The sequence below is a fragment of the Oryctolagus cuniculus genome, chromosome Y, assembly GCF_051225735.1.
Source record: "Oryctolagus cuniculus isolate XC-2025 breed Fujian yellow rabbit chromosome Y, ASM5122573v1, whole genome shotgun sequence".
NCBI classification, from domain to species: Eukaryota; Metazoa; Chordata; class Mammalia; order Lagomorpha; family Leporidae; genus Oryctolagus; species Oryctolagus cuniculus.
In genome coordinates this window covers 30,755,674-30,780,985 of record NC_142889.1, presented here as the reverse complement: position 1 = coordinate 30,780,985, position 25,312 = coordinate 30,755,674, and the positions used below count along the sequence as shown (strand labels likewise).

The following is a 25,312-nucleotide window of genomic DNA, read 5'->3' as shown; positions in this document are numbered from 1 at the left end:
ACCAACTGATCAAGAAAAATGTTCCACAAGGAAAAATCTGGGTCCAGACTTGTGGAACATTATACACTTCTAAGAGAAAAATAAATAAATAAATAGATAGATAGATAGAAAACCACTGAATTTCCCTGACTTGCTCCAAGTGGACATACACAGAATGTTTTTGAATCTGTTTTGGGAAGCTAGTGTTACACATATGATGAAAAATAGACCAGGGTATACAATGAAAATGAAATCAAAAAGCATGTCTTTCATAAACTGAGGTACATATATGTAAGAAAAATATGATTCTATGAGTTCAATCATATAGGAAAGCATACCAAATCAAGAACAAATGAGCTACACTAAAAACTGAAGATTTTTAGCATTCTCAAACAAACCCTATCAATCATCCAGAAAGGTGAAAAATATGAGAAATTACAGGACCACTTAAATACTAAAAAGCATTGAATAAAATTCAATATCTGACCAGAAAATAAATCTACTTGTAGCAGAACAGGAAAACACAGACTTCCTTCATGTGATCAAGATAGTCTAAAATGGAGTACAGCACACTACTTAATACAGGGCCAGTGAAAGCTTTATCCTGGGAAGAGACGGATGTGACTGTCTTCTCTCCGCATCCCTTCAACTCTGTACTGGAGGAGTGGTCAGGAAATCAACAAAAAAGAAACATAAAGTTTAAATATCAACTTTCAAGCAATAAAACTCAATATACATGGATGACACCATTATATGGAGAGAGAATGCACTCTAACCCCAAGCCAAACACAACTGGTAAGTGAATTTAGCAATGCTACCAGGTAGACAATCATTATAAGTCACAGCAAGAAACAGAAAACATTAAAGGACAAAAGGCAAACTAGCAAACACGTATCTACAAGAGGAATTTAAATTATGTAATATCTTCAACATTATTCAAATGCATATTAAACACACATGCACACACACAAAGGACAAAACAGAGAAATGACTCCACAACATGGAGAAAGCAAAGACCCAGATGTCAATGAAGTGCCAGTAGGTCAGGAAATTCTCTCTCACCTGAGTGTGGCTTCAGATCACCAGGGCTGTGCAGGAACATGGAGGTGACCCCGCCACTGGGGAATCTGGCAGTAGAGGAGGCAGCTTCAGACCCCAACCCAGCTCCTCACTCCCCTCACCTGGCAACAGCCCAGCCACGCCCACTATGCCAGGGAGCCTTCTGATTGGCTACTGCTTTATGACATCATCCATGCCTACCTGCTTTGCAAACTGTCCAACCAGGCAGCCTTGGGGGAGAGGCAACCACGTACTCTCATGAGATTCTCATGTCACAATCTCTTCTGGGCTGCACTGGGCAAAGTGTCCCTGTGGTGGCTCAGCTTTCTCCCCTCTGCAAAGAGGGAGCTGGAGACTTGAGAAGCAGGAAATGTAGAGAGCTTAGGGCCCAGTGTCTGCGAAGGGGGAGGTGGAATGGGTGGATCCTGCTAGGACTGACTGTGCTGGTCCCTCAACTTGGACTCGCCCATGGGGAGCTTAATCCACCAGGGAAGCAACAGGTGATGGACTAAGTATGTGGGTTCCTACCACTCATGTGCAAGACCAGCATGGAGTTCCTACCCTCAATTTGGCTGAGCCCCGGCTTTGCAGACATTTGGGGAATGTCCCAGTAAATGGACGATCTCTCCTTGTTCTCTGTCACTCTGCCTTTCAAATAAATAAATCTTTAAAAAGTCTGGGAATAATTTTCTCACCAACCATCCCTTGTTCAATAGCAATGGCTAGAAGTATATTCTGAATGAGACATTAACAGACAAATGGCCATCAAGGCCATGGGTACATGGTGGGGCTGCTTGTAGCAGACAGTTCTATAATGTTTTAGGAGGAATGCTCCCTCTGGACTAAACACTCAGAGATATGCTCTGCCCCCTTCCCTCCCTGCCCTTGCAGTAGCCTTCAGTAATGACTAAATGCCCCTGCCCCAGGATACTGCTTTCAAAACTGTCTGTGGCCACAGAGAAGAGGTGGCCTGGACAGTGGTCACTGAGGAGAGAGGAAAGGCTGGGAACCTCAGGGACTCCCTTCCCTGGCCTGGAGTCCCTGCTCCTATGTCACAGGTCTGCAGCAGAGCATGCCTGTCACTTCCCTCAGCATGCAACACCTCTATTAACATTGCCCATGACTATGTTAGACTTGGGGAGCACAATGTACTGTCCACTATCTCAAGTCAAACTCCTAGGTTTGCTACAAAGTCATCTTCTCAGTGCATCCCTCCCAGGCCATGAGGTTGGGAAGAAAGCTCCCAGCTGGTCAGAGGCTTCTGACATGACCTGTGTTTGGTGGGGGGTGGCCTGTCCCCATCTGTGAGTGGGACCTGTTCTCTCAGCTGCAGCTCTACCGGCTCAATCCTTGGTGTCTGGAAGAATTCACCAATGAAGCCTCGGCAGTGTGTGTGGGTGTGTGTGGGTGTGTGTGGGTGTGGGTGTATATGTATGTGTGTGGTGGGGGAGGGTGGTCTGGTGGCTGATGTCCCCATTAAAATGTAGTAGTGGAAACACTGTCCCCAGGCACTTCTGGGTGAGCTCTGTGCTTGCTCTTCTCCAAGGACCCATCCTGGATGTACCACTTCTCCATGGGCCCCTCCAACTTCTTTTTTTTAAGATTTTATTCATTTTTTGAGAGGTAGAGCCACAGAGAGAAAGAGGGAGAGACAGAGAAGGAGATCTTCCATCTGCTGGTTCACTCCCCAAATGGCTGCAATGGCTGGAGCTGTTCCCATCCATAGCCAGGAACCAGGAGCTTCACTCAGACCTCTCATGTGGGTGCTGGGGCCCAAGCACTTGGGCCATCTTCCACTGTTTTCCCAGGCTATAGCAGAGAGCCACATAGGAAGAGGAGAAGCTGGGACTTGGACTGGCACCCATATGCAATGCTGGTGCCACAGATGGAGAGTTAGCCTGCTATGCCACAGTGCCAGCCCCCTGACTTTTTCTTTAAGGGGGGTGAGGGTATGGGTAGCATAAGGCTTCAGGCTCTGCCTGTGTGCTAAGGGAAGGTAACCATAGAGGGCCAAAGAAGCTACACCCTAGAATCCCCAGGTTCTGTGCCTGTTCCTATCTCTCTGCTTCTTCTCAGGTAGTTTTCTTTTCTTTCTGGTTGTGAAACATGCATCTGTCATCTAAAGATTGTGAGTCCTGCATTAGCTGCACACACACTTTTATCTAGGGCTGACTGGTTCAGGTGTTTTGCATTCTTCTCCTGCAGTCTCCATGCTGCCTCAGGGAGTGCTGGCCTGTGGTCATTACAAATTTTGACTACTGGGGTCTCACCCACAGTATTAGATAAGTACATCTCTAAAGCCATTTAAAATAATTTCTGTGTTTGGAAATGAAGAAGTTGCCATTACTGATTTGACTACATGCCTGTTTAAATGACTAACTCTGGGGCCAGCGCTGTGCTGCAGTGCATTAAAGCCCCAGCCTGCAGTGCTGGCATCCCACATGGGTGCCAGTTCCAGTCTCAGCTACTCCTCTTCTGATCCAGTTCTCTGCTATGTCCTGAGAAAGCAGTAGAAGATGGTCCAACTCCTTGGTCCCCTGCACCCACATGGGAGACCCAGAAGAAGCTCCTGGCTCCTGACTTCAGATGAGCTCAGCTCTGGTTGTTGCAGTCATTTGGGGAGTGAACCAGAAGAATGGAAGACCTCTCTCTCTCTCTCTCCCTCTCTCTGTAGCTGTCTTTGAACTAACTTTGGCTAACTCCACCTTGACTTAATTATTGATTTCCCAGTTGGAAGTTAATAGAGTTTTTTAGAAAGCTTTAAATAAATAAATTTCATAGGTACAACTTCTATAATATAACAATTCTTAACCCCAATCCCACCTTCCCACTCCCAAACTGTCCCACCTCCTACTCCCTCTCCCATCACATTCTTCATTAAGATTCATTTTTAATTATCTTTATATACAAAAGGTCAACTCTATACTAAGACTTCAACTGTTTGCACCTACATAAACACACAAAGTATAAAGTACTGTTTGAAGACAAGTTTTACCATTAATTGCAGTAGGTTAAGCATGTGATGCTGGCATTCCACATCAGAGTACGGTTGGAGTCCCAGCTGCTCCACTTCTAATCCAGCTTCCTGTTAGTGTACCTGAGAAGGCAGAGGAAGAAGTTTCAACTGCTAGAGCCATTACCACTCATGTGGGACACTCAGATGGAATTCTGATCCGCAGCTTCATCCTGACGACCTGGCTATTCTGGCCATTTTGGGAGTGAAACATTAAATGGAATATCTGTATCTTCTCCCTCCCAACCCTCAGTATAATCACCATTCAAATAGACTTTAAATTTTTTTTTGATATTCATGTACCATTTTTGCATAATATGCATTTTCCATGAAGTTTTTGAAGACTGTTACATGTATGGATTTCAAAATTGGTTGCACAAAGAAAAGGTCTTTTAATTCAATTCTGCACAAGTTTTTGAAAACCTCTCATTTTTTTCTATTTTCTATAAATAATATATATTTGCATTTCTTGCAAAACACTGATTGTATTTCCTTCCTCATTTTGTCCCCAATGATATCATTCTAGTTTGATTTTCATTTTTTTATCTGCACAACTGTATTCTGTCTTGCAATTTCTTCTTATTTCAGTCTATCCTATGTGAAGTGATTAGATCAAACTTCTTGGAGAACAGTTTTTATGTTGTTACTCTCCTGTACAAAAGTGGTTAAGAAAACAAAAAGAAATATTCATATTTCATTAAGAATAAAATACAAAATCTTTAGTCAGATGATTATGGATATCATAAATCCAATGGCCTGTTAACTTATTTTTTTTAAAAAAAAGGCTTATTTATTTGAAAGGCAGAGTGACAGGGAGGGAGATAAAGAAAAGCAAGGAGGAAGGAAAGGAAGGGGAGGGGGAGAGGGAAGAAAAGGGAGAGAGAGAGTGCGCATGCAACCAGGGGTTGGGGGGGTTAATCTGATGATTCACTCACCAAATGCCCAGAACAGGTGGGGTTGGGCCAGGCTGAAGCAAGGAGCCAGGAATTCCATTCAGATCTCCCACAAGGGTGTTAGAGACCTAAGTACTTGGGCCATCATCTGGTGCCACCCATGCACATTAATAGGAAGCTGGGTCAGAAGCAGAAGCAGAGTTCAGTCCCAGGCATTCTGATATGTGTTGTAGGCATCCCAAGTGGGAGTTTAACCCACTGCACCATAATGCCATCACTTGAAGTTTATTTGACATTTTTTTGATATTTTATGTTTCTCTGGCATTTTGAATTGCTCTACCCACTGGTACTGTGATACAGCAGGTTACTCTCTCACCAGTGATGCTGGCATCCCATATGAGCACCCTCTTGAGTCTCGGGTGCTACATTTCCCATCCAGCTTCCTGCTAATGCATCTGGAAAGAAGCAGATGATCCAAGTCATTGAGTCCCTGCCATCCACATGGGAAACCTGGATGGAGTTCCAGCTCCTAGGTTTGGCCTGACCCAACCCCAGCCAATGTGACCATTTGGGGAGTAAGCCAGCAGATGGGAGATGGATCTCTCTCCCTCACTCTGCATTTCAAATAAGTAAATCCTTAAAAAATAAATTTATTTTTCAATATGTTTCTCCTTAGCTTCTAGAATAGCATTCTCCCTTGGTGCTACTGCTATCTGTTGACTTGTCTTTCTCAGTCTCTTAATGGAGCACAACACATCTCCCAAATGTTGATATCCTGTCACAGATGTTTGGACTCTTCTGTTCTCTAAGTTACAGACTCTTGAGCACCTAAATAACTCTCATGCATAACCTTGCCTATACATGCCTGAGGACTCCAAAATCTCAGATTTCAGGTCTGACTTAACTTTCATTTTCAAATTACTGATGAAAAAAACATGTCTGGAATACAGCATTTAGCCTTGTGGTTAAGATGCTTGTGTCACACACTGGAGTTAATGGGTGTGATTTCCAGTTCCAGCCTCTGGGAGGCAACAGTGTGATGGCTCAAATGATTGGATCCCCTGCTCCTCGACCACCTCTGGACATTGTGGGTATTTGAGCAGTGAACAAGAGGGTGAATACCCCTTCTCTTCCTGTTTTTTTACCTCTCAAATTAAAACACAAAACAAAACAAAAAACCCATGTCTATGTCTTCCAATAAAATGACTGACTTAATGGCTAAAAGCAGTTTCATTGTTAAATTCAGCAAAAATAATTCTTGGTTGTAAATGATATTTGAATAATGAATAATTGTAAATCAAACTTACATAATGGATTGGGAAGAGAGAAAGATGCGGACAATGATTTTTACATTTCACTTTGATACTTCTTTGTCACGCAACCTTAAAAAATCCATGTGAATTCATTGTGCCTAAGTTTGATGTCCTTAAAATTATAGGCTCATCTAGTTGAGGCAGTAGTATAAAGGGAAGGGGTCAGAATCTTAGAAATCATCTCATTTCTGCCCCAAAACAGTTAAGAGACATCGGCAAGTAATTTTATCTCTCTAATTCTTTCTCCCTTGTAACATAAGAAGGCCATCTTTCTATTTAAAGAATTTATTCTACACATTCCTATCTTAAGGTAAGGTTCACATGACTGTGACACATTTTCAATTCTACTGCATTGTTAGCAGTGTAATATCAAGCTGGCACTGAAGATGAAGTGCTAAACAACATAGGACTGCCAGGCTTATTAGGAGCTACAAAGAATCATTTGAGTTCATGAAAATGTTTAAATTTAAAAATAGAATCACTCTATTATTGTTCAGAATCAGTATAGCTACCAATTTTTTTGTTTATAATAATTGAGTATCAGTAGCTTCATTTCTGATAGTATATCCCTGGTATTGTATATTGTAATATTGTACAAAAGTATATATTATATATTGTAGTTATACAATATTTATAGACTAACTAAAATTATAGGTAGCAATATTTATTGCTTTTTTTTCTTTTATTGGATTTTATCATAGCATATGTCAATAAACCTTTCTATTTTAAATTAATGACTAATGAGATTATCCACTGTTCAGCCTCCTGCCTTTGGGCTGGCCCACTCTGCAATGCTGTAGATATATGAGAAGTAAACCAGAGGATGAAAGATCTCTTCCTTCTCACTCTCTCTTGCTGTAACTCTGCCTTCGAATAAATAACTAAATTTGTAAAACAAAAATATTATCCACTGCAAATTGAACATAATCAGAAGGAGAAATTCAAATTGGAAAGTATAACAATTTGGTGAAAGATAAAGGCATTTGTTATATAGTAAAGAGATTATTATGCAACCCAGAATTCTCCTAAATTGTATGGAGGAAAAGGAGCACTGGTCACTGACTCTCACCCTTTGAGGTTTACTTGGCATCTCTATCTATTTTCTGGGTTTTTAAGGTACCAATATAATTGTAAATCCAAGTTTATATCTTTAGTTATTTAAAATGTGGTTAATCACCTTGCCACCCACCTCCAGTCACATACACACACACACACACACACACACACACACACACACACAGTCTGGTTAGGAATGCAATCAATCCATTGAGAAGTTTAATCTCTCTGGGCAACTTAATTTGATACTACAGCTATCAATTTTATGTAGCTTTGCTAATGCTACAGCAAAGCAGGACTGTTTTAAATTTTTATCAGTTACAACAGTCATGGTTTGTACACATTACATTTATAATTTATCTAAATATTTTTGTATTTTCAAGTCTTTGTATTTAAAAGTTGTTTTATTTTCATTGAGCTCACAAATACTTTTATTTAAGCACTGATATTAATCTATCTGTCTTTTTTTTATTTATTTTTTTTTGACAGGCAGAGTGGACAGTGAGAGAGAGACAGAGAGAAAGGTCTTCCTTTGCTGTTGGTTCACCCTCCAATGGCCGCCGCGGCCGGCACGCTGCGGCTGGCGCACCGCGCTGATCCGATGGCAGGAGCCAGGAGCCAGGTGCTTTTCCTGGTCTCCCATGGGGTGCAGGGCCCAAGCACCTGGGCCATCCTCCACTGCACTCCCTGGCCACAGCAGAGGGCTGGCCTGGAAGAGGGGCAACCGGGACAGAATCCGGCGCCCCGACCAGGACTAGAACCCGGTGTGCCGGCGCCGCTAGGCGGAGGATTAGCCTAGTGAGCCGTGGCGCCGGCCAATCTATCTGTCTTTAAACATTCTCTTTCCTTGTCTGTCTGGGTTGTGCAGACAGTATCACCTCTGAGACCTCAATCTCTTAGTTCCTCAGTGGTTCCTGAATCTTTGATGATGCATTACAGCGGGTTACTCATTCATTATTGTCATCAGCAGCCTCACTGACAGAATCAGCTATCTGATTCACTGTGGACCTTCTTTGCCACAGGCTGGAGGAAGACAAGTGCAGTTTTATCTTATATGACTGTCTATAGGCTATCCTGCAAGCCCTGCACTGAGAGGAGATATGGAATGTCTTTGTTCCAAGCTGGCATACCTGGTGCTATGAACTATTTCCCAATTCTTAGTTATTTCATTTCAATCTCTGGGTAATACTCATTTCATTATTTTAATTCTAATTAGTAACTAGTGAACACATAGGTAATTTTTTAAAAAAGTACTGTTAATTGTTTTCAGGAAGAGTTTGCTGTTGATGAGGGTTACATGGGTTAAAGATTGATGTGACTGATTAAGATTTCTGTCTTTTTTCTGTTTCTAAAATCAGTCATTGCAGGATGACTAAATCAATCTTGTTTTAGTATGCTACTATGCACACTGTTCCAGGATGTACTTCCTTGACTCAGGGTTGAGTTGAGAAGTGGAGCAGGGGAGTAGCATTGTTATTATTTGACTTGGAAGCCTCATGTCATTCATTAGAGCAGTAGGGAGGTAGCAGCATGCATGTCATCTTTGCCAGCTAGTGTGTGAAATGGGGAAAGTGTGCATACGTTTTGTTGCCTAAGCTTAGGTTAGTATTCATGGATAAATTAGAAAAAATTGGTAATGAAAGCCAGGAAGTGATTAACAGTGTTTTAGTAATCCAAGAATATTTTCCTAATCAAAATAGAAATATGCAGATAATCTTTGGTAAGTCCTAATATATACCATTTCTCCATGGGATAGATTCTACATTTGTTCATTTACAGAACTCTATTGGTCATCAAACTTGTGCTTCTTATTGTGCTTAACATTGGGCATGAAAAGAAAATTAAGGTCAAGTCTATATTTGTTGAGGAATTCACAGCCTGTGAAAGTATAGATGTAAACTGGAATGTAACATGGCAGTGGGTGGATTTTTCCTTCTGCCTCACCACTTTATATCAAGGTGACAAAGACCCACATCCTTGTGGAGTGCAAGGCTTGCCTTCCTGGGCCATTGCAGAGATTTCCAGTGGAGCACATTGACACAGAGCTATGCTGGACAACTGCAAGCCCATACACAAACGATGAGCTGAAGGGCTAACTTTCCTTTTCAACCAAAGTGATGGGTGGTATGTTCTGGAGTTGAAGGAAGGTCTGAGGACTGGGGTCCTCTGGGCAACAGCCTTGAATTGTGATGGACAGCTCCCATCCCTCTTAAAGGGATAACTCTGGGGGTCCAGCACTCCAGCATAGTGGGTTAAGGCATGGCCTGCTGTGCTGGCGTTCCATATGGGCACTGGTTTGAGTCTTGACTGCTCCACTGCCAATCCAACTTCCTGTTAATGAGCCTGGGAGGCAACAGAGGATGGTGCCATTCCCTGAGTTCCTGCACTCATGTGGGAGACCTGGAAAAATCTCCTGGCCTCAGCCTAGCCTAGCCCTGGTCATTGCGGCCTTTTGGGGAGTGACCAAGTGGATGGAAGATCTCTCTTCTCTCTCTCTCCTATCTCTCTCTGTCTCCTTTTGTCTCTGTACTTATGCCTTCCAAATGAATAAATGAATCTTTACAAAAAGCCACCACCCTGTCTCTGGTTATAGTTTCCCTTCTCCAAGTTGCCTTGCTGAGGTTGGAAATTAGAAGAGCTAATGTGTGCTCTAAAGAAAGGGCTGAACCAATCATTTACTCTTGGATATAATTATGTGTTGCTTCCTTTGGATCTTCTTTAAATTTTTTTCTCTTAGATAGTAGTCCTGAGCCATAGGCTACTATGACTATCTGATGATTCAGATATGCTGAAACACATAAACAAAAATGCAGGATTGAAAAAGAAACCAATTTGTTGAAATATGGTAATCAAAATATTAAAAAGAAAAAAAAAATGGTAGAGAAGATGTTCACTTCCTTGGAGATAGAATACACACACTTTTCACTATTTCTTCCCTTTGAATATAACTAAAACGTTTGTACATTGTGGAGGAAACAAACATAGAAAGTCTGAAATGTAGGAGCCGGCATTGTGTTATAGTGGGTTAAGCTGCCTTCTGCAATGCCAGCATCCCATCTGGAAACTAGTTGGTGTTTCAGCTGCTTCTTATCCAGTTCCCTACCAATGTGCCTGGGAGAGCAGCAGAGGATGGCTAAAATGCTTGAGTCCCCACCACATACAAGGGAGACTCTGAAGATGCTTCCATCTCCTGGCTTCAGTCTGGCCCATCCCTGAGTGTTGTGGCCATTTGGAGAGTGACCGAATGGATGGAAGATCTCTCTCTTCCTCTTTCTGTAACCATTTTTCAAATTAAAAAATAAATCTTTAAAAAGAAAAAAAGATGAAATATAGAGAGATGTAGGACAAACAACCAGAGACTAGACCCAAGGAATGAGATGAGATGGTGGAAAGTTCTCTAGCTTGTCCTTTTGCCTAATATATGTCACACTTGGGCCCCAACAACTGGTAACCCAGAAATGCCAGGAGAAAGACAAAAAATGCCCCAACTAAGGCTCTATTTCCTAAACCAAATGATCAGGAAAGGAGCACCCTCACAAGACAGATCTGTCTGGGGTTGTCTCTCCTTGTTGGGTGTCAACATAAGCCAGCACAGAACCTGGACTTACCTCCAATCTGAGAACAAAGCAGGACCACTTCTATAGAAAAAGCACATCCCAAACCAGCTGCAGCATGTTTGGCTAAATAGGATGTAGGTTCTCATCATAATTACTCACTCAGACTCAGAAAAGCACTTGTCATACCGAGAACCAGGCAAATCTCAACTTGCATGAACCCAATAAGTAGATCCCAACAATGAGAAAGCAGAGATGTTAGAATTATCTGACAGGGTTTAAGATGACAATTATACATTCAGCTGCCTGTATTTGCAAAAGAAATGATTGTCTTCATAAAGCAAAACAAATTCAAGAATCAACAAAAATAAAATCCTGAAACCAATAAATCCATTGAGGTCTTAGAGTTCAAGATAAACAAGCAAATTCAGTAGTATTTGTATAAAATAGCAATGAATTACAGGCAACAAAATGAAAACTCTAATGCAACTGTAACCACTCAAATGAAGAAAAGGGGTCAACATTATGGCATAGTGGGTTAAGTTGCTGTGGATGGTACTGACATCTCATATGGTCAACGGTTTGGGTCCCAGCTGCTCTACTTCCAATCCACCTCCCTAATGTGTCTTGGAAAGCAGCAGAATATGGCCCAAGTCCCTGGGTCCTTGCACCCATGTGGGAGACCCAGATGAAGCTATTTTCTCCTAGTGTCCTTCAACCCAGCTCAGCCCTGGCAGATGTGACCATTTGGAATAAGGAAGAGGGAGATAGGGAAGAAAGGGAGGATGAGATGTATCACTATGTTCATAAGATTGTATATATGAAATACATCAAATCTGTTCCCATTACATATATAAATTCTAAAAAGTAAATAAACCAATGACTCCTAATTTTAAAATATCACATATTATATTTTGGTTATATTGTTTTTATAGGCAAAAATTGTTTTGGAACTAAGAGAAAGTTGTGACCTAGCTAAAATAACTTTCACATTTATCCTATTCAAAGAGGATTTGTTATTAAAAGGCAGAGCCTGTAGTTTATTCAGTCAATACAAATTCATGGAGCATATAGAATGTGCCTTCCCAGGCAATCAAGTCTCCCATTTGCCTCATCACTTAGTTTGTTTTTCTTGCAAGCATTTGTCATAATCTAGAACTACCTTGTTGCTTTATTTGGTAACTTGTTCTTGACATTTGAACCCACAAGATTGTACATTCCACATGGGTAGGAATTTCTTTTATTCCTCTGGGTGTCAGTAGGGCCTTGTTTGAGTAGGCAGTCAACGAGTATATTTTGCATGCGAGCTTAGGCCAGAGATTAATGAACTATTGTGCCTTAAGAAGATGAGCTGGATCTTGAAGAATGGATCAGATAAGGGAAGATTAAGGGAAAGGGGAACAATCCAGACAGAAGGTCATCAAGAGTAAAATCCTAATGGCTTTTATAGCAGTATTTGCTGCCCTCCCAATTAGAATAAACAGCAAAAACATTGAAGCTATGTTTTTATATTAGATACTTTTGGGGAAAAAATAAAGTTGTCAGGGTAGGGACAGACTTTAAGGAACATCCAAAGCCAGACAGGATTTTGGAGCTGGAAGTGTTTTTAGGGATCCAGCCAACTCCCTTAGAGTGAAGTAACTGAGGGGTGATGGTCACCTGGTTAACCAGAAAGTTAATTCTGTATCATCAGAATCTTATTCATTAACTTAAATCCAGTGCTCTAAGGTAATTCAAAAATATTTTAATAGAGAACAATATATGGTAAAATGGTGTTTATGGAAAGAAATCTGGGGCTGATGCTGGGGTGTAGTGGGGAAAGCTACCACCTGCAGTGCTGGAATCCCAAATGGGCACCAGTTTGAGTTCTAGTTGCTCCACTTCCAATACAGCTTTTTGCTATGGCCTGGGAAAGCAGTAGGAAATGGCTCAAGTGTTTGGGCCCCTGCACCTGTGTGTGAGACCTGGAAGAAGCTTCTGGCTCCTGGCTTCAGATAGGCTCAGCTCCAGCCATTGCAGCCAACTGGGGAGTGAACCAGCAGATGGAAGGCCTCTCTCTCTCTCTCTCTCCCTCTTTCTGCCTTTTTTCTCTGTGAACTCTGACCTTCAAATAAATAAATAAATCTTAAAAAAAATAAATCTGACTCCATATTTGAGGCATATTGGAAGAGAATCTAATTCAAGGGAATACACAAATACTAGGAAGTAAAACTGGCATGACACAAATGAAGCCTTGATGAGGTGGTGAATATATGAAGGGGAAAGAACAAATTCACATTGGAGCGTAAACAAGCAGAACAAAATCAATGCTACTGTTTCAATGGCTCTTCTGGAGAAAATAGCTTTTGGCCTGAGGATATTTTTGTTCAGTCCCACCTAGAATATTTACATGATTTGTTTTCAGTTACACGTTTTTTAAAAGATTCATTTTGTTATATGAAAGGCAAAGTTACTGAGAGGCAGATTAAGAGAGACAGAGAACAATAAAGGACTTCTATCCAATGGTTCACTCCCAAAAATGGCCACAATGGCCAGAACTGGGCTGATCCAAATCCAGGAGCCAGGAGCTTCTTCCAGGTCTCCTTCCTTTGGAGCAGGGGCCCAAGGACTTGGGCCATCTTCTACTGCTTTCTCAGGCCATAGCAGAGAGCTGGATCAGAAGCAGAGCAGCTGGGTCTCAAACTGGTGCCCATATGGGATGCCAGCACTGCAGATGGTGGCTTTTCTTGCTATGCCACAGCACCGGCAGTTACATTTTGAGAATACATTTTTTTTTCAGACAGGCAGAGTGGACAGTGAAAGAGAGAGAGACAGGGAGAAAGGTCTTCCTTTGCCGTTGGTTCACCCTCCAATGGCCGCCATAGCTGGCGCACTGTGGCCGGCGCACCACGCTGATCCAATGCAGGAGCCAGGTACTTACCCTGGTCTCCCATGGGGTGCAGGGCCCAAGCACTTAGGCCATCCTCCACTGCACTCCCTGGCCACAGCAGAGAGCTGGCCTGGAAGAGGAGCAACCGGGACAGAATCCAGCGTCCCGACCGGGACTAGAACCCAGTGTGCCGGCGCCGCAAAGTGGAGGATTAGCCTAGTGAGCTGCGGCAGCAGCCAGAGAATACATTTTTGATTGGATTATATATTTGAAATGCAGAAATACAGAGAGAGGAGAAAGAGAGACAGAAAGGGAGAGGGAGAGAGAGGTGTTCTATCTGCTGGTTCACTTCAAATAACCACACTGGCTGGGATTGGGCCAAGCCAAAGCCAGGAGCCAGAAGCTTCAAGGTTTCCTATGTGGGTGCAGGGGCCCAAGCACTTGGGTCATCGTCTACTGTTTTCCTAGGGATATTGGCAGGAAGCTAGATTGGAAGTGGGGTAGCTAGGACACGAACTTGTGCTCATATGGGATGCCAGTGCTGCAGGTGGTGGCTTAACCAGCTACTGCACAGTACTGGCCCCAAGGGCATGCAGTTTCAGTTAAGAGTTTTTGGGGGTTGGCACTGTGGCATAGCATGTAAAGCTGCCACCTGCAGTTCCAGCATCCAATATGTGCTCTGACTCCAGTCCCAGCTGTCCGCTTCCAATACATCTCTCTACTACAGTTACCTGGAAGAAACTCTAGGCTCTTGGTTTCAAATTGAGCCCAGCTCCAGCCATTGAGTGCACCAGCAGATGGAGGATCTCTCTCTGCCCCACCTCTGTATAACTCTTTCTTTCAAATAAATCTTAAAGAGTCCGTGCATCATTCAGCCAATCAATAAATTAATGATATCATCAGTGAGCAATGGGTCCTGACTATCTTGCAAGACATAATAATTATAATTTAATATTACATTATATAATTACATGTTATAAAAATAGTTCCATGAATTATTTTTGTAAACTTGCATTGAGATGGGTTATCTCCAAATATTGTATGGTCTGGTCATGATGGATTATGAGCCAAAAATCAGACCTTTGCTTAATGCCATTTCCTCAGATTACAGTGCATTTCTTACTCCAGGTGATTCCTCTTTTTATCTGTAAGGCCAAGAAGAGGCTCTTTTGAGTTGTTACAGTCACCTTGAATGACTGCAAACTTCACCTTAACTAAGATGTTAAAAATCAGGTTAAATTTGTGTGGTTGGGCCAGCACTGCTGCACAGTGGATTAATTCTCTGCCTGTGGTGCCAACATCCCATATGGGCACAGGTTCTAGTCCTGGATGCTCCTCTTCCAATCCAGCTCACTGCTATGGCATGAGAGAGCAGTGGAATATGGCCCAAGTGCTTGGGCCCTGCGAGACCCAGAAGATGCTCCTGGCTTCTGGCTTCTGGATCAGATCGGCTCAGCTCTGGCTGTTGTGGCCATTTGGAGAGTGAACCAGCAGATGGAGGACCTTTCTCTCTGGCTCTTCCTCTCACTGTCTGTAACTCTACCTCTTAAATAAATGGATAAAATCTTTTTTTAAAAAAAAAGGAAAAAAAAATGTAGTCACCATGTAGTAAATTACTTTCTTATGCTGTCAAAAAGCATCTAAGCCAGAATTGAGGAATCTGTACATGTCAAAGCTTACTGATTCAATGGCAGGGATGCTCTATAACATCAGGCTAACTCCTTTAGCTGCAATTTTGGGCTTACATTGGAAAACAAAGTTAGAAATACTGTGACACCTGGCACAGGGTAGGCACCTCCCTGTCCCACACCACCCAAATATATATTGTACACTTCCATCTATGATACCTGTCATGTCCCAGAAATTCACTACTGTTTCTCTTCTCTCCAACACAGTGATAGAAATTTGAACCATGAATAGTAAAATACTGTGGTTGAATAACAGCACCTGTACAAGAGATATGCTCCAGTGAAAATTTTGGGGATTGTTTCAAGTGATGTCATGACAGATAACATAAACTGTTCTATTTGTTTTTTCAGAGTGCCTGTATGAAATTACTCTATGTTAAAACATTTCTGTTTCAAACAGAGTGACAAAACATTACCAAAATGAAGAAATTGACAGGAACATTATGTAGTGTATACTTGCAGGGTTATGTGGTTTCTCATATTAAATCTATTTCAGCTTGTTCCATACTAGAGAACACTGGGAAATACTACGTGAGAAAATATGCTTTTAGCAGCCCTGAAAGTCCAAACTCTTGTTTCTGTTGTTATCATCTGACTTCTCATTCCATGAAAGCCCAGAAGTCATAATGTGACGAGCATGAGTGTTTTTTTTTTTTTTAACAAAAGGAAGATGTCTTGCAGATATTCTCAGACAATTGAGTCCATGGGGCTCTTAAAATCTTGTCCTTATTTCTCTGTGCATTAGTAGATATTGCTTGCTTGACCAAAGTCTGTCTGCAAGATCATTAAACACTCATACATTCAACAGTGATTTGCACTGCTTCCATTGTAGCAGGTACCATGCTCAGTGGTATGATGCAGCAGTGGGCAGGAAAAAGTACAAGTCCTGGCAGCCACAGTCTAGTGGGTACAGACATCAAATTATCAAATGATCATGGAAGTTAATGGGAACATGTGACTCCAGAGAACACGGTGCTGTGAGAACATCTGAAAGGGAATCCGTCTCAATAGATCAAGGATGCTGCCCCGAGAGAGTGGCCACTGCAATGATTTGTGAGTGGTGAGAAAGAACTAAAACTGCACTGCATGCAGTGGAGCTAGCATATCAAGGGCCCTAAAGGTCAGTGAGCAGACAATGTCATGGCTGAGGAATAACTTTTAAGATCAATCCTATTTACAATGCTTACAAAAAAATACCTTGGAATAAATTTAACCAAGGCAGTGAAAGCATTAATATGAAAATTACAAAACATTAAAGAAATAAGTAGAATAAGTAAAATGGAAAAGTCTTCCATTTTCATGGATTAGAAGAAAACATCATCAAAACACCTGTGCTACCAAAAGCAGTTCACAGATTCAATGCCATGCCAATCAAATTACCAGTAAGATTCTTCTCAGCTCTAGAAAAAATGATTCCATAAAAATAAAAAAAATGATTCCATAAAATAAAAAGTGATTCCATAAAAATAATTCCATAATAACACAGGAGACCTTGAATAGCTAAAGAGATATTATACAACAAAAACTAAGCTGGAGGCATCACAATACCTGATTTCAAGTCATGCTACAGGTCAGTTATAATCAAAACAGCCTGATATTGGCACAAAAACAGACGTGTAGACCAATGGAACAGAACATAAACTCCAAAAGTCAATCCACACACCTACAACCAACTTATCTTTGACAACAGAGCTACAATGAAAACCTAGAACAAAGACAGTCTCTTAAAAAATGTGCTGGATAATCTGGATCTCCACATGTAGAGTATTAAACTAGACCCCTACTTTATACCTTACCCAAAAATCCACTCAAAATGGGTCAAAGACCTGAAGCTATGACCCAATACCGTCAAATTCTTAGAGAATATTGGGGAAACTCTGCTTGACATTGACACAGATAAAGATTCTTGGAAAGATCCCAGAAACACAGGCAATCAAATAAATATTGACAAGTGAGATTATATTAATCTGAGAAGCTTCCACACTGCAAAAGAAACACTCAGCAAAGTGAAGGGGGCAACTGACAGAATGGGAAGAAATATGCAACTAATAAAGGGTTAATATCCAGAATCTATAAAGTGCTCAAGAAATTCAATAACAACAAAAAAATCCAGTTAAGAAATGAGCAAAGGACTTTTCAGGCATTTGTCCAGAGAGGAAATTCAAATGGTTCCAACAGACATTTGAAAACATGCTCAGGATCACTAACCATCAGGGAAATGCAAATCAAAACCACAGTGATATTTCACCTCAACAGGCTCTCATACAGAAATTAAACAACAAATGTTGGGAAGGATGTGGTGAGAAAGGTGCCCTATTCCACAGCTGGTGAGAATGTAAGCTGGTACAACCACTATGGAAGAAAATATGGAGATACCTCAGAAATCTGAATATATACCAATCATATGATACACCATCCCACTTCTAGAATTTACCCAAACAAAAAGAAATCAGCCTATGAAAAACTTATCTGTTCTACCATGTTCACTGCAGCACAATTCACAAGAGCTAAGATATGGAATCAATCAAGTTCTCCATCAACTGGTGACTGGATAAAGAAATTATGAGATATATATATGAGATATATATATATATATATATACACACACTATGGATTACTAATAACCTGTAAAAAATATGTCTTTTGCAACAAAATGGATGCAACCAGAAACCATTATACTTAGTCAAATAAGTCAGTCTTAAAAACACAGATACTATGTTTTCCCTGATCTGAGGTAACTTATAGAGTACCTGAAATGTAATGCATTGGAGTGAAGTGAACATTTTGAGAATCAATAATTACTTACAGCATGTCTCTTTCATTGAGGAACAGTTTTTTTTTTTTTTTCGTACTATTTGTTGAACTCCTTTACTTAGTGTAGGATTAACTGAATGATCATTAAATAAACTGAAATTAGCTTTTTGTAAAAAATTAAGAAAGGGAATGGCGAAGGAAGAAGAATTGGAGAATGGGTGGGAGGGAGGATAGAGTGGGAAGTATCATGATGTTCCAAAACCTATACATATGAAATACATGAAAGTTACATAACTTACATAAAATTTTAACAAATCTTAAAGACAAAGATGCCAGTAGGCAAAATGCTTAAGTACAAAGACAAATACTTATGTTTGCTGTTGATGCAAAAAAAAAAAAAAAAAGTCCACAGGGGAATGACAAATTCTCTCGGAACTAAGCATCTTGTAAACATATGCAATGGAAAAGCAGACTCAAGCTCAACCAAGAACACAGCCACTGTGCTGTTTAAGGCTAATTTGTCTTCCCCACTTGGAGTCAATATGCTAAGAAATAAGGGGTTAAAAAGTTGTTCTAGGCTCCTGTGACTGTTGAGTCTATTTCTCCTCTTGTGAGCTGCTCATTTGTTGTGGGGACACAACCTTTCTAGACTCTCGCAATATTTTCAGTAAATCAAATTCAAGGTTTACTCACATTTGCTGGCCTGCAGCTCCTCGAATCCTTCTGACCACAGCAGTGCTTCCTCTGGGGGAGGCCTGCAAGAGAAGTTCTGCAGTTAAGAGGGCACATATCAGGTCCCCTTTCCAGCTCAGCTGTTCAGGTTTGTGAGCACAGGATTCTCAATTTAATTAATGAAAGTTTATTGTTTGCTTTTCTTGCTGGTTTTGGGCTTCCCAGGAATGGAAGAATTTTTGCAAGAAATAACTCAATCATGTCTTCCAATCTTTTAATCTTAAAAAAAAAATCACTAAGCAGACAGGTTTGAAAGCACAACTACAGCTGAATATACTTTTATCCAATAAAGCTGTCTAGTAGCTACAGACAAACCAAATGAGACAAAAACAAGTAGCAATCTTATCGACCTAATATTTAAGCTCAGCATTGAATTACTGAAGTTTCCTCAGTTCCTCAGACTGTAACTACTAATGTTAAGAGTAAAGGTCAGAATTACCTTAAAATCACAAAGATATCATTTTTTAAAGATGTATTTGTTTATTTGAAAGTCAGAAGTACACAGAGAGAGGAGAGGAAAAGAGAGAGGGAGAGATCTTCCATCCACTGGTTCACTCCCCAATTGGCTGCAATAGGTGGAGCTGTGCTGATTCGAAGTAAGGAGCTTCTTCCAGGTTTCCTACATGGGTACAGGGACCCAAGGACTTGGGCCATCTACTACTGCTTTCCCAGGCCATAGCAGAGAGCTGGATTGGAAGAGGAGCAGCCAGGACTTGAACCCACACCATATGGGAATGCACCACTGCAGGGAGTGGCTTTACCTGTTACACCACAGCACCATCCCCATCACAAAGATATCTTAATATATTGTACAGTCCAAACAGCAGATGATGGGACCTGGCACCATGAATTAAGGCACCCACCCCATATTGGCAATGGTTTGAATCTAGGCTGCTCCACTTTCAATTCAGTTCCCTGCTAATGCAGCTGGGAAAGCAGTGGCGGATGCCCCAAGTCCTTGGACCCTTAAGCCCTAGTCCAAGATACAGAAGAAACTCCTGTCTCAGCCTCACCCAGCCCCTGGTCCTTGTGGCCATTTAGGGGAGTGAACCAGAGGTTGGAAGACTTCCCTTGTTCTGCCTCTCCCTCTCTGTAACTCTGACTTTCAAAAAACCTTAAAAAAAAAAGATGCTATTTTTGGCCCACAAACAGTGGCAGTTTCTTTGCAAGGTTAATTGCTTTGCACCTTCGGTCCTGGATGCACCAGAGACCATGCATAGGGAGTGATGAGTGACGACTGGCCCCAGCCTCGCACCCCTCTGACCCACAACACTCCTTTGAGGAAGACACTGCAGAACTATGATTTGTTCCACAGTCATGACTGTGTGAGAACGGCTTTATCATGAAAAAGTGAGAAAGGACTCAAAAGGAAGTCTTCAGCCAGCAAAAGCACATCCCCTGATATGAGCAGGCATACAAGATTAAGTTAATCAGATTCATGAGCTGGAAAACTATGGCCCCAACCCCTATGTATTCCACCTGTATTCCCAACTTGCCAAGCAGACAACTAATTACGCCCCTTTGGGGAGTGCATAGAAAGCATGGAGCCCTCTGGCCTGCCTTTGCCCTCACAAGCCTTCAGGCACACAGCTTTTTAGCAGCCCCTCCACTGTCTGCCCACACCACGTGGTTTTGTGGTCATTCCCACCTGCAGTTTTTCCTCTCCCCGTGGCTCTGGACTGTGAAGGCTTGTACATGGCCCTTGTTCACCCCACGTCTCTTGGTGTGGGGCCTTCTGGCTGCCTCTGGAGCCTCCTGGCTTGCCCCGCCGCTGCTCTCCTGCCCACATGCTCTCTCTCCTTTGCAGCCTCTGGTCTACTCCCTGGAAAAGCCTGGTGTGCCACAGCCGCTTTCAATTTCTGACCCCCTTCCTCTTGGTAAATCCCTCACCTTCCTGTGTATTTCTCTCACACTCTAAATGCTAGACTGTACCATGTTTTCTCATTTACAGAAACCCAATATTTAGAATTCTTATCTAAATAGACAAGGACCCTCAATATATCAATCTTGATTTTAAAATAAAGGTAAACGATGTCCTGCCCACCCCCTCCCCCCCAGCAGCAGCACAGGATGATCAAGAGCACAGCGTGGCCAGGGTTCCTGGGACGAAACGGTTCTCAGCCACACACAAGGCCGCTCCACCTGCCTCCTTGCAAGCCCTCCCCGAGTGTCCACACTCACAAAGCGAGCACAGCCCTCATAGATACAATTTCCCAGAGTAAATTTGTATTGTGCACTTGGCTTTTCTGCAGACATTCAGGTTACAGGATATCCCAAAGTGCCGCGTGTGTAGCAAGCCGCATGTACTCACGAGGACCAGTTCATCTTCTCCAGCTTTTCCACACTCTTGGTGTCATGCGGTACCAGTCCCCGCACACACAGACTACTAACCCGCAGCCCTCAGCGGGCTGCAGCCTTTACAGCCCGCTGGCATGGAGGCGGGTCTCTCGGGGCCAGCCCCGCCCTTCTAGAGAGATGATTGGCTGAAGGCCTATGGCAGGGGCAGAGCCTGAGCCGGTGCTGGGCACTGAAGCCCGCGAACTGGCTGGAAGCCAGGGAGCTGTTGACATCTGAGCTACCGCTTAGAGCGCCATCTGGCGAGATGCCACAACCTGCAGGCCTGCAGAAGGCGATGAATTTTTCCAGGCCACAGAGTTATGGCGCAGGCAGGCTCAGGCTCTCCTTTCCCCCAGCCTGGGGAATCTCTGCCCCCTAGCTGAGCAGATTTCCGGAAAGCACAGCTGTGCCTCTGCTTCCCTCCTTAGTGGGCAGGAGAACCAGGAACCCTGCAACACGGGGCCGGGTAGTCTTCAGCAGCAGGAGACAGTGACTGTCTGAAGGTGACACCTGAGGTGGGCCTGCTTTTGGGTGGGCTCTGGGTGGACATCTGTGCTCCTGGGCCCGTGGGGCTAATCATCGCCTCCTGGCAGCACTGGGAGCTGGCGTCCTGGTGACGAGGAAGGGTGAGTGAGGCGCAGTGAGCTCCGAACTTGGGCGTACTGAGGTCTTTGGAGTCTAGCAGTGCAAAGAGACAAGCTCGCCTCCTGTCACTGCTGGCCAGCTTAGAACTCACCAGAACCTTTAATTAACAAAAACAACGTATATAGTGGTGCGGTGGGGTGGGAGCACTTTACTTGAATGAGCTGCATTTGTGAATTCTTCAGAAACCACCACCCCCTCCCTACTCCTGCAGCCTTAAAATGATTGGTAAGTCAGGCATCACTGTGTCCTAGTGAGTAAAGCCGCTGTTTGCAGTGCTGACATCCCATATGGGAACTGGTTCAAGTCCCGGTTGCTCCGCTTCCAATGCAGCACTCTGCTACTGCCTGGGGAAGCGGTAGAAGATGGCCCAAGTCCTTGAGCCCCTGCACCCGCATGGGAGGCCCAGAAGAAGCTCCTGGCTCCTGGTTTCAGATGGGCACAGCTCCAGCACTCAGCCATTTGGGAGTGAACCGGTGGCTAGAAGACCTTTCTGTCTGTCCCTCTCTCTATGTGTAACATTACCTTTCAAATAAATAAATCTTTTTTAAAAAGTTGTATCTAATGTTGTGAACTAACTGTGCATGCACAATTAGTTAAGCAAGAAGAATAACAAAAAATAATAAGGAAGAGGAGAATGAGGAGGGGAATGCTGAGATAATGTGGTACAATAAGAGAATGAAAATGTTTCAGGGCTGGCGCCATGGGATATTGGCTAAAGCCACCTCCTGCAGTGCCAGCATCCCATATGGGCATCACTTCTAGTCCCGGCTGCTCTTTTTTCAATCAAGCTCCCTGTCATGTCCTGGGAAAGCAGTAGAAGGTGGCCCAGCTCCTTGGTCCCCTGCGCCTGTGTGTGAGACCCAGAAGAAGCTCCTGGCTCCTGGCTTCAGATTTGCATAGCTCTGGGTGTTGTGGCCATTTGGGAAGTAAATCAGTGGATGGAAGATTCTCTCTCTCTCTCTCTCTCTCTCTCTCTCTCTCTCTCTCTCTTTCTCTCTCTTTCACTGCCTCTGCCTCTCTGTAACTCTGCCTTTCAGGTAAATAAAAAAAAATCTTAAAAAAAAAGAAAAAGAAAGAAAATGGTCCAAGGAGACGAATGTAGCAAAACAGCTGAATGCTGTTGCGAGTTTAAGATAAAGGCAGGGAAGTGACATTGACTTAGACAAGATTGAAGTTGTTGGCGATATTGCTTAGCACAGCTTCTATGAAATGATGAGGATAAAGTCCAGTTAGAGCAGACTGATGAGAGGATAAAAAGTGAGGGAATGAAAGAATGACTGTAGAAAGCACTTTAGGGAAAGAAAGGAGAGAATTGAAGTTGTAACTCTAAAGGAGGTGTGATCAAGGAAACATCTTTTTCTCTTCCCTCCCTCCTCCCCCTCTCCTTTTTCCTCCCTCCCTTCCTCCCTTTTTTTCCTTCTTTCCTTCCTTCTTTTCTGCATAAATACTTAATAGAGAGGGGAATTTTTTGCAGAAGTAGTTGAGGGTGTCATCCAAAACCCAAGTGAGAAGCCTATAGAATTAGGAACACATCATCTGTTGAAAGAGGAGAGAGAAGGTAGAATTTATATGTGGGGAAGGTGTCTTGCATGGTAGGAATATTAGAGTTCCCAACTCATTCATTATACTTGCTCAATGAAGTATGAGCCAGGTCATCAGTAGACAGTAAGGGACAGTCAGGGTTGATACAAATTTGAGGAGGAAAAGGGTTTGGAAAAGTAACATGGATAGTGGAGAAACCAATGTCCTTGGGAAGTATAGTGTAATACTCACCAGTGTTGAGTGTCCATTTGAATCTGAGATTACAAATAAAAATGGGTTCATTTCTCCTGACTCAGCTTCCCACCATTGGCATTCCGAGCTGCTGCCACTGCTGCCCTTACTACCACAGCCATGATCTCCTTAACAGACACCCAGAAAATTGGAATGGGATTACAGGATTTGGAGTGTTTTTCCTGTTCATTGGAATGGTTCTTTTTTTGACAAAGTGTTACTTCCTATTGAAACATTTTGTTTGTGGCTGGCTTGGTTTTTGTAATTGGTTTAGAAAGAATATTCAGATTCTTCTTTCAAACACATAAAATGAAAGCCACTGGATTTTTCCTGGGTGGTGTATTTGTAGTCCTCATCAGTTGGCCTTTGGTAGGTGTGTTTTTCAAAACTTATGGATTCTTTCTCTTGTTCAGGGGCTTTTCCTGTGGTGGTTGGCTTTATTAGAAGAGTGCCAGTGCTTGGATACCTCTGAAATTTACCTGGAACTAGATCATTTGTGAATAAAGTTGGAGAAAGCAACAATATGATATAACAAAAAGTGAATTTGAAGAATCATTTAAAATATTATTTATAAAGTTCTTTGAAGAATATTCAGCACAAAATTAAATTTCATGAAGTAGCTTTTAATGTTCTTTACATAAGTTTAAAATGTATAGCCTACAAAGTACCAACAGCAGTTAGCAAAGAAGCAATGAAAAAATAGGCCTTCTAATCAAGTGACCGGAAGTCAGCAAGCAAACTGAGGGAGAGGAAATCATGTTGCAATGGGTATTGAGACTCCTGAAGGCTGTCTTCATTGTTTCCACCATGTATGAAACACAGCCATCTTCGAGAACTGTGGTGCCTGATTTTTTTTTTTTTTTGCAAGTTCAGAAGCACCCATAGGCATTTGCTTTGTAGAAATGTCCACTACAATGGCAAATATATTTCCAATGCATTGTACCTTTGAAAGTGTTGCATGAGTTAGATTAGATTATGTCCTTTTGATGTATTAAAGCCAAGGGAAACCCAGTTTTCATGTATGAATTGCTTTTTTTTTTTTTGTAAATATGTGGTTAAAATAAAACTTTTATGGTCTTTCTGAATCTTAGTTTTTTACAGCCAGATGTAAATCTGAACTTTGTAATAGTCTTTTTATCTGGAATAGGCAAAGATCTATTGGTTCTCTTACTTCTTAAATTACAGCTGACTAAGCACTTTTCTGGTCAACCACACACTCTGGAAGTGTGGATGCTTCTTTGGAGTCTGACCTCCTGAGTTTCTGTATCCTTCATTACATGTTAATATTTAATAGAAAGCATTTTTGACCATGAAGAGGTCTGTTATGAAACTTGTCTGATTAAATATTCTTCTACTTAATGATACCAAATGATGCAAATCAAGTAGATTTTTCTACATCATGATGTGGTTTTTCTTCATTCTTTTATTTTTTTTTAATTTTAGCAGTGGCTTTACTATTTTGTTTTTAATTAATTAAAATTTACTTTTAATAATGTTTACTTTAAGACATATAACATATTAAAATGTTAAACTTATAACTTATTAAAAGCAGTTCATTTAATCTGAATCTTCATTTATTTTCACCTTTTTCATAATATACAAAAATGAGTATATATGATGTATGCTTCATATGATCATTCTTTGGGT

At 42.0% G+C, this 25,312-nt stretch overlaps 1 long non-coding RNA gene and 1 pseudogene across 1 annotated transcript; one reads left to right on the top strand and one right to left on the bottom strand.

Annotated features, from left to right (window-relative positions):
- Window positions 1–1,041: 1,041 nt before the first annotated feature.
- LOC149119474 (uncharacterized) lies at window positions 1,042–18,954 on the bottom strand. The gene is made up of 3 exons (XR_016228741.1): window positions 18,872–18,954; window positions 4,034–4,135; window positions 1,042–1,106 (listed from the first exon to the last, which is right to left on the bottom strand). It is a non-coding gene; the product is annotated as an uncharacterized LOC149119474 (long non-coding RNA).
- Window positions 18,955–23,785: 4,831 nt separating this feature from the next.
- On the top strand, window positions 23,786–24,197 carry LOC149119473 (vesicle transport protein GOT1B pseudogene; annotated as a pseudogene).
- The last annotated feature ends 1,115 nt before the right edge of the window (window positions 24,198–25,312 follow it).